Genomic DNA, 11,241 nt, shown 5'->3' with positions numbered 1-11,241 from the left:
TCCAATCCTCACCAAACTTGAACAAAATGTGTTTGCCAATAAGTGCTCGACCAAGTTCGATAACTAGCCAAAATCGTTCACAGCCTTTCGGAATTATAGTCATTGAATCACTGAATCAAAACTTACCCCTGAAGTGTGCTTTCAAAACTTTCTCCTGAAGTGTACATTTTTACTGAAATGTACTTTCAAAATTTACTCCTAAATGTACTTTCTTTTTTACTATTCAGATGATTAGGCAGTTGTGGCAGGCATGCGCTTTTGTCGTAAGCAGCTCTACTTTTGATTTATTATCCCCCGACGAAAGTCGGAGGGATATAGTTTTGGCGTTGTCCGTCCGTCCGTCCGTCCGGAGCCATATCTAGGAAGTGGTTATTATTTAATTTTTTTTTTAAACCTTCCATGAATATTTATCAACATGAAAAGTTTCACCGTTCCCCCACCTCGCTACGTCAAAGTCGGAGGGATATAGTTTTGGCGCTGTCCGCCCGTCCGTCTTTCCGCCCGTCCGTCCGTCTGTTCGGAGCCATATCATTAAGTGGTTAGGAATATTTAAGTAAAACTTCATATACATGTTCAACACTATAAAGATATGCGGACCGTCAAGTTTCAGTTAATCTGCCCAAGTAACACCAGAGTTATGGCCCTTAGAAAATAACTAAAAAAATCATGACGTTTGTTTTTATCTAGTCTGGCTACCAACTAGACATTTTTTTTTACAAAAAAAAAATGTTATACATATTCTGACTTCATCAGACTTGAGAAGAAAATGGACAAAATTATGCAAAATTTGAATAGCCTCAGAAGTTATCTCCTTTGAACAAAACATAGAGTCTGAACACAGATTAGTTTTTATCTTTCTTTTACAAATTTTAGAACATGACAGGCAATCATTGTGCGTAACCACAAGAAAAAGTACTTTCTCAGATAGATTAGCGTGCACGCGTGATTATTGTACTGATCTATGTACAGTGTCATGCTTCTTTATTGTAGTAATCTTTAAAACACTGTAAAATGATGCTAACCTGTTTCAGTGACGGTTTACAGAGCTCGAACTCTCTTCAGAAATTGCAATACTTAATACTTTAATTTGTTTGACATTCACAACAACCAGAAAATACATTTTGTTAAGTAGTTTTGTCCAACTTCTCTACTTACCATACATATAGGCAACTTTTCCCAGCACGTAATTTCAGAAATGTATCCTCTGAATCGGCGCTTATTTTCCAGATTTTACAGTATGTTTGCACCTTTAAAGAGAAAATTCGCATAAGTAGCCATTACCGGCATGTACAAACCATGGGAAATAACTCTAGACGATAGAGCCATCAACGCCGCTTGAGTATTTATGTCCCTTCGCTTGTAACATTATTGACAGGGGGTAGGGGGTGGGGACGGTTTGGTACTTTTAAATTAGATAAAGATACATGAAACATGACTGATTTGCTTCAGTCCCTCTGGTATACATAATATCAGAAGAAGACTTGTGAGCGAAGCAAGCTACGAATATCCAGCCTCCTGATCAATAAGTATGCTACGTGAGCAGAAAATGATTGTTCAGTGTTTGGATTATTTAATGCAATAATGATTCAAAAAGGATTTTCTTATGTATCTTAAGTCTTCAAAAGTAAAATCTTTAATGATTATAACTGATACGAAGCATGCAGAAAAAAAGTTTCGCACATTTAGCATTTAACTGCATGAAACCCACTAAATCAGCTAGGGGAAATAACTAAACCAACATCGTTCCTTTTTTTTCAAAATGCACATACGAACTGATTGTTTCCTAAATTTGATTAAGTATAGATCCACAGTTAAGCAATTTTATAATTAATACATTCCATACATCAATGAAGCAATTGCAACTACCTAAATAGCGACAGAAAACCAATAACTTCAAGACAACGCCCTACAGTGCCAGGCCAGATTCAGCCACAAATAGTCCAGTAGCTTTGTCTTCCCTTCTTTCATAAAACGATTTAACAATCGTCTCAAAGTTTGTGATAAGATCCTCGTTTGAGTAAAATCGGACCTAGAAGGAAAAACTATTTAATTTAAAAAGCGATAAGAATGAAAGCAATTTAGTTAACATTGAAAGCTATCAAATTTCCATGAATACACTTGCATGTGTTATCAAATTGATATTCAAAAAGTCCCTGATGCAAAATATACCACTTTACAAATTTTAGGTATGTTTACGATTGGTGTCACTAGATATTTGAACTACACTCGAGTGGGGTAATTCCGGGAGTGTATTCTAAATATGAGTAACATTTTTTTTTGCTATATATTATCTGGGAAATACTGTGAAAAGAGGTTTTTTTATACGCCCTTTTGAAAAACGGGACGTATTATGGGAACGCCCCTGGCGGGCGGATTGGCGGGCGGGCGTGGGGTGGGGGTGGGGGGCGGCGTCCACAGACTTTGTCCGGAGCATATCTTCTACATGCATGGAGGGATTTTGATGAAACTTGGCACAGTTGTTCACCATTATAAGACGGAGTGTCATGCGCAAGAACCAGGTCCCTAAGTCTAAGGTCAAGGTCACACTTAGAGGTTAAAGTTCAAATTCAAGAATGACTTTGTCCGGAGCATATCTTCTACATGCATGGAGGGATTTTGATAAAACTTGGCACAGTTGTTCACCATTATGAGACGGAGTGTCATGCGCAAGAACCAGGTCCCTAGGTCTAAGGTCAAGGTCACACTTAGAGGTCAAAGGATACAAGAATGAAAACTTTGTCTGGAGCATTTCTTCTTCATGCATAGAGGGATTTTGATATAACTTGGCACAAATGTTCACCACCATGAGACGAAGTGTCATGCGCAAGAACCAGTCCCTAGGTCTAAGGTCAAGGTCACACTTGGAGACTCAAAGGATACAAGAATGAAAACTTTGTCCGGAGCATTTTTTCTTCATGCATAGAGGGATTTTGATATAACTTGGCACAAATGTTCACCACCACGAGACAAAGTGTCATGCGCAAGAACCAGGTCCCTAGGTCTAAGGTCAAGGTCACACTTAGAGGCAAAAGCTCAGATACAAGAATGACTTTGTCCGAAGCATTTCTTCTTCATGCATGGAGGGATTTTGATATAACTTGGCACAATTATACACCATCCTGAGAGGAAGTGTCATGCACAGTTCCTTTCTTTAGAATTACTTCCCTTTGTTGTTACTATAAATAGCTTATATTGTAACTTCTTCATTATTAGTCGTAAGGAAAATTCTAGACCACTTTTCTGTAGTACAACATGCATGCTACATCCAATTTTGAGGTGTATTTTGACCAATCTCTACCTGGTAAAGATTTTTGTGTGGACTTACAATTTTTTTTTGATTTTTTTTTTAAGATTAACTTCCCTTAGTTGTTACTATAAATAACTTATATTGTAACTTTTTTATAATTGACCATAGGGAAAAACCAAGAACACTTTTCTGTGGTACTACATAGATGTTACTTTAAAATTTTAGGTGTATTTTAAGGTCTCTCTACCTGGTAAGGAATTTTTTTTTGTGGACTTAGGAAAACAAAAGACTTACAATGATTACTAAACAACCACAAAATTAAAATTAATTTGCAATACAGCAGCTAGAGTAAAGAAATTTGCTGTGACGGGCGTATATTGTGACATTCTGGCACTCTTGTTCATCTTCATGTCTAAGCTCTTTAATAGGGACTGGGTTGGGTGGGGAGTCAGAATTCCCTATATATATTACAGATCTAGTGTAAGATTTTTTCGTAAACATGTTTTTCTTTTTACATTCAAATCTCTGCTAACGACTATCTTTAAATAAAGACCACCGCTATAACACCTGTATATAAAGGCCACTTTTCAATAAATTGTGTACATTTACCTATGCTGAGAGACCACCTGTCAACAAGGAGCACTGTCTTCCTTTTCCTAAGTATGGTCTTTAAAGACAGGTTCGATTGTAATTAAATGAAAAGAAACGATTTAAAAACATGCACGCGGTGCAAAGACAAGATTTTATTAGTATTTGTATCCGATATATGTTTACTAAATATTTTTACTCGCTTAAACTGTTTATAAATATTTTTTATAAACAGTTTAAGCGAATGAATAGCATACTACCATTGTGCACTTGTATTCATTCGTCAGTTCACCAGCATACGTGTACACTTCAGTTATAGTCTCTTAGTATTACTCTCGTTAAGTGTATCAGATTTGAACACTGGTTGTGCGGTAGGTGTATTTTAAAGTTATCTCACCACCACACTCGCTTAAAGGTGCCAAATAAAGACAAATAAAAATTGATAAATCTAAAAAAAGACTACACGTTTTGAAATATACTACTAAACATTACGATAACCATACAATATTTCCTTGGATTCAAAAGATGTGCAGCGAAACGAATGACTTTTTGGTACTTCGTTAATATCGATAGGAACCCTAGAACTTGTTGCTTTGGGTGATGATTTTTATCATCTTTTTAAGTGTAATCATTTTACAGTTGAAAGAAAGAAATATTTAAAGGGGAACTATTATAAAAATCCAAATGCTGTCAAATTTTCACAGCTAATGAACAGTATCGACAAAGTAGTAATAGACATTTGCGAATTAAGTCTACGTGGACTGTGGACACCCAAGACGATAAATTTTTCAAGGTGACCGTCTCAACATAATTTGATTATATTATGCGCGGTAGGAAAAAGAGTTTATAACGGCAATAGGGTTGGGGTAATTATATCATCACTATGCAGTAGGTGATATATATTTGGATGTGTCTGTTCTTAGCTCGACTTTTCAAAGAAAAAGTAGAGCTACATGTACTGCACTCGCTCCGGCGTCGGCGTCGCCGTTGGTTAAAGTTTTTGATAAAGTCAAATATCTCTGTTACTATCAAAGCTATTGACTTGACGTTTAAAATAGTTATTTACTATCAAAGTCTGCACCAGGAGAAATAATCTCCATAACTTTTATTTGAATTTTGATAGAATTATGCCCCCTTTTAACTTAAAATTTTTGGTTAAAGTTTTTGATAAAAGTCAAATATCTCTGTTACTATCAAAGCTATTGACTTAAAAGTTGAAATAATTATTTACTATCGAAGTCTACACCAGGAAAAACAATCCCCATAATTGTGATTGGAATTTTTACAGAATTATGTCCCTTTTTAATTAAGAAATTTTGATATAGTCAAATATCTCTGTTACTATCAAAGCTGTTGACTTGAAATACTCATGTGACCGTTGACCCCCTAAGTGTGACCTTGAAGCGAGTCATGTGCTTTGCACGCCGTCTCAGTGTGGTAAACATCTGAGCCAAGTTTCTTTAAAATCTTTTAAGCAGTTCAAGAGTTACATGTCGCACTCGAAACACAGTTATATGACCTTTGAAGTGTGGCATTGACCTTGTAGCAAGCCATCCAAAACATGCACTCTGCACGTCGTATCGATGTGGTGGACATTTATGCAATGTTTCTTTAGAATCCTTCAAACAGGTCAAAAGTTACAGAGCGGACACGAAACAGTGATATGAGTTTGACCTTGACCTTAAAGAGAGCCACTTGATACAGGCGCTCTGCACGTCGTCTTTATGTGGAAAACATTTGTATCAAGTTTGTTTAAAATCCTTCAAGGGGTTCTTGAGTTACAGAGCGGAGTCGGTACGAACGGACAGACGGACACACAGACAGACAGACGGCCAGATGAACACCTGTGTCATCCCAAAATACGTCCCTTCGGGCGTATAATAATAACAGAGGAATGGAGACGCAAGATATTACCTTTACTACAGTTTTCACAATGTTTTACCTGCTGACCTACATTTTGATCCCATCTGACCCAGTTTAGATTTTTTCATGTCGGACGACGACGACCATGGAATACGGATACATTGCGATCAAACTAGCTCATCTTTTCAACTTTGTCGCAGATGCGCAACTTATAATATTGAAGAACATTTTAGGAATTTCAAAGTGTTATGACGCTAGATCAAATACTGTTTTTGCGATATGTATAACAAAACATTTCTCTGGCGAACAGACAGACGGAAAAACAAATCCAAATCTTATCCTGTGCGGTGGCATAATTAGCCAGACCTTACCGTCAATATGCTGTTTTCTCGTGGATTCGAGCCTTTAACAGTTATAGCGGCGCATGCGCAGTTCTACGGATTGTGTCTGTCATATAAATATCAATTTCTAGCAAATATTTCACACTATTAAACATTAGAACAACCAAAAAACATGAAAACGTAATGTTTATCGATTTATTTACTTTTTATTTTTGTGACCTTCAATCTATGTCAGCCTTAAGCTTTCTCATCGATTCGAGCCCTCTGATTGGCTGTTCTATAATCAGTCTAAATTTAGCATGGTTTTCTTGGAACTACAGTTGTTATTCAAAATTTGTCACTGCACGTGTTTTACTGTTTCTGATATGTGTGTGTGGATGTTGTGGACGGAATTTTTAGCAACAAGAAAACCGTTATGTAGGTACAGTATAGTGATGAAAACAAACAAATAAGCAAGTTATGCAAGGTGGAGTATTGAACAAGTATAGAACGGACAATCTTAAAGAGAATATTTAACAGCAAATCAAACACAAATTGAAATCTAAAAACAAATTCAATTTTAGCCATCTAACTGGTGTAGTTTTATGCTTCACAGCATGGACATAAAAACGAGGTATGTCGTCTCACAACCCTCATAGATGAGCAGAAAGCTAGATGAACAAGTGGGTACATCTGTCACAGTAAGCCCAGTTGATAATTTTGATTCCAGGATGACCAGCCAGATTTGGAGGTGACCATTTGCATATACAGCAAAGCTCTTCCTCTGGTATTTCTTCTTCAAACTCTGTATCTGACACTTCCTTGTCTATCTCTGTTACTGGCTTCGATATGTTGTTCCACTTGTAGATGGCTTGGGACTTCCAAAGGGGGGGGGGGGGGGGGGGGGGGGGGGGTCACAGTTAGGTATCTGCGCAAAATGTGTTTTGATTTTCTCTATATTTTATGACAATATACCTACATGTATTAAGTTTCATTCACAAGTGTTACTGTTATCAGTTTTGACTTACTTTTATAGAAATTCACATTTAAAGTGGGTGGGGTAATTTGACATGTAACCAGCCAGGAACACAATCTCCGCCGCGTTTTTAAAAATGGTTCAAACTTTTTACCTGGAACTTTCGTGATAAAATAACTATGCAATGGACATTTACACAACATGTTGCGTTTTAAATTGTCTTGAATACTTTTTTCAACACAGAGCCACAAAGTGGCCTAATCAAATTTACTGATTTTCAATGGACGAACTTCACCAAAAATCTAAAACATTTTTTATTAGTTGAGATATTCAGGTATTATTTTCAGCAGATATTATAAACTAAATAAACATTAAAATGACAATATATCAGTACACTCTGATTAATATTGGAAGAGTGGTACACTCTCAAACTAGGGAAAAGTGGGCGGGGTAAATAAACATGCGAAGCTAAACATTCGAAGCAACACAACTATAGGAATAATAATTTTGCAGTTCAAGAAATGGCCTCAGATTATCAACTTCTATCTTAATTATGCCCCTATGAGTGGTGGGGGCATATAGATTTGGTCTTGTCCGTGCATCCGTGTGTCTGAGCGTCCGTCCGTCGCCCGAAGTTCTTGACGCACCTAGCTCAAAAAGTATTTGATATAAATTGATGAAAAATTGCATGAGTCTTTATCGTGATATGTACTTGCTTGTACTATCCGGTGTTAAAATTGCATATATTTCGGACAAGAACAGTAGTCGCACGAGCGCAAATTTGGCAGCGATTATTACGTCACGAATCGATGAGAAGGCTCGAATCGATGAGAAAAGGGCATATAGGTGTCACGGGGCTACTTGTTTATTGCGGGTTCTTGTACATATGAGATGGGCGCTGTAAACTACTATAATAATATATTTGGACAATGTATATTTATTGTTCATACAACAACAATAATGGCGGATGACATAACAAAGGGTTCGTTACACATATGTCAACGGTGTTCAATAAATGTCATCAAAATTTATTGTACTTTATAACAATATATCAGTTACATTTAAAAGCCTTAGCTATTTAGAACACATATTTATGTAGCTAACAATATATATTAGGACATCAGAACATACCTGTAAATATATATAATAATATATTTGGACAATGTATATTTATTGTTCATACAACAACAATAATGGCTGATGACATAACAAAGGGTTCATGGGAAGGGCCAAGGGAGATGATAAGTATAACTCTGGATTAGTGCAAGTGATACGACCTACGATAGTAATGTTACGGCTTACGAATTGACTTATGACTACTACTGACTGCTAACTACGTGACAACAAATAGATTCTAATACAATACGTTCCTGAAAGTATAAAATAGGTACATAATGGCATTTGAGACATGTTTCATATAAATAATATTATTTGCGTCCTATGACATCGGAATGTTTTCCTACCAAACATAAATTAAAATTACCATGTTGAGACGGTCCCCTTGAAAAATCGATGGTCGTAGGTGTTCACAGTCCACTTAGACTTAATTCGCAAATGTCTATTAGTAAAACTCTCAATCTTTTGTAAACATTTCAGTTCTCTCATTCTCCGTTTATATTACACATATGAATACACACATATATAAAGGGGAAAGTTTGTTTGTTTCGGTGTGTGAGTGGGATATCTCTTGCGTACGAGCACCGGGTGCGGTATTTTCACTAGTGGCTTAACTACGAGTGGGGATGCGGGATGTTGTGGTTGTGGATGGGGATATTTGGGTCTCACATGTGGAGCAGGCAGACTTTCTTTCCTTTTATTGCATGTTTTGACTAATTATCTGTTTCAGTTAAAATTTCTTCGTCCTTTAGTATTTCGTTTTCATTGCTAAAACTTCAGGTTATACATCATTCTATTTTCCATACCTTATGCAATAACTAACACTATTTCTTGCTGTAAAACTCAATCATCATGTCATCATTGCTGTTCTTTTTCCCATCATCATTATTTTGTTACTGTTTATCATTTAATGTTGTTGATGTCAGATGCCCTTAAAGGGCTATGACATAATAAACTTGAAACTTGAAACTTTGCAGACAACGAAGATAAATAACTATATACGGGCGTTATCGTCTCGGGGATTTTCATCCCGGCGCTTCGCACCGTGGATAAATCCCCTACTAACCGAGTATGAGGTGTTTATGAATTGAAAATACCCGGGCTCGTGCGAATCGTGACACCGAGAGCGCGTAGCGCTCGTGACGTTACCGCACGATCGCGTGTATTTTCAGTTCATAAACACCAATCTAAGAGGTATTTCCTTCCCTCAGTCAGAAAAAAAATATGATGAATTACTTTAACTTCAGCAGGTAAATTAAAATACTTAAAAATGAATTTAAAAAGTGTATTACCGTACTGTTCTGTTTAAGATACGCCAATGTAAATGTATTTTTTGTTAGCTTATTATTTCTTAGGAGTTTTTTTCTTTGCTTGATTTATTTAAAGTCATCATTCATATACATTTGAAGTGATTTAACAAATAAGTACCCGAAAACGTTATCGCCTGTTTATTTGTTTAACTAAATGAAAAGTCCGCAAATTTGTTTCATCGTTGTTTTTTTTTCTTTTTTTTTCTTTGTTTTTGTTGTTGTTTTTATTCATCTTTTTAATGCATAACTTCACACTGGTTGCATGTTTATAAAACATTTTTTTCATAATAAAATTAGTTTTGGGCTCTGCATTTACGGTTTTGTCGTCCTCGTGGTCGGTACCATCATCATTATCATCATCATCATCGCCATCTAACAAATTCAGATCGCCATCTAGGAAATTCAAGTTAAAGAGCGAAAACCATTGACAGGCTCAAAGTAACCTTTGACCTAGTGACGCTCAAAATGGTACATTTCCAAGGAACAGAAAATCATTTGATGAAGTTTGACAACTTTAGCTCCAAACGTTCTAAAGTTATTAAGCAGAAACCATTTTCAGGTTTGAGGTCGCTGTGACCTTGACCTTTGACCAGGAACAAGACAGATAGATAGACAATGAGTAAATCAACATACCCCTCTTCCTCAGAAAGATGTAATACCATGCGCATGATAATATCTTGTTGGGTTATACCCCAGGTGTTCCTCTGGGTGATATTTCATCACAGGCGGGCTCTATGATAGAACCATCAGCATTCCGACAGCCAGCTTGAAGGCTTCCTCACATGCAGAATTCTGCACGAGGAGCAAGTGATTCGAAGTCTGTGAATTTAACCACTCTGTCAAAGAGGCCTCTGTGTTCACCAAAAAAAGCTAGGTCGCGCATACTAGGTTGTTTGTTGCGCGACATTTTAACATGTTAATCAATAAAAAAGAACAATAAGAATCACTCTTTTTAGCATTTGATAAATGTTGTTGATATTTGTTTTTGAGAAATATAACTCAACCAAGCAAAATAAAAGAAGTTTCTTCCAGAGAGTAATATGTACAATCCATATAAACTCTCTGTAAAACGCATATAAAGCCCTCTGCAGCGATGGCCTGTGGAAGGTAACTAGCTTTTTCCATGTACTGATAACCTTCACTGTTAACATTCTATCAGGCAACTGGCAAAACTCCTATGCAGTTTAGAGATAAAGTGACAAAACAAAACAATTGTAGGTCAAGCCATTTCCAATTTTTATTTAGAATTTCAGTTTATGGAAGTGGCTGCGGGCCTTAGACAAAAAATATCAAACATTAACACACATAAATGAAATTTTATCCGAATGAAAATTGCTCAACTGGGAAAAGATGGAGAAGTGACTTGGTGCATTTGGCAACAATCAATTAAATCAAGCAGTCCGTCTTTATGTAAGTCTATCTTAGAGTTGCACCTGGAAGGTGCAAATTTTGACCCTATAAAGAAATAATTTGAAGTGATCTTGAACAGGTCCACAATATGATATCACATACTTGTATTAAGAAACTGTTTTTGAAAAGTACGTATCTCAGCACTGTTTAGTCAACTGAATTTGGCATGTTTCATTTCAATCTTAAGCATAACAAGCTGTGACCTTGACCTTCATCCGATCAAAAGTCCCAGACAATATGCACATCGCTTGGTATGAAAGTTTCATTTAATTCAAGCCAATGCTTTCCGAGAAATTGGGCTGAAACTATTACAGCAATATTACAATTTATTCCCAGTGGTTTAGCAGACTTTCTTTGAATGAAAAACGGACGGACAATGGGCGGACATAAGGCGATCCTATGACAGGCTCA

This window comes from Mercenaria mercenaria, chromosome 3 (assembly GCF_021730395.1).
Source record: "Mercenaria mercenaria strain notata chromosome 3, MADL_Memer_1, whole genome shotgun sequence".
Classification (NCBI taxonomy): domain Eukaryota; kingdom Metazoa; phylum Mollusca; class Bivalvia; order Venerida; family Veneridae; genus Mercenaria; species Mercenaria mercenaria.
This window is presented reverse-complemented; position numbering follows the sequence as displayed.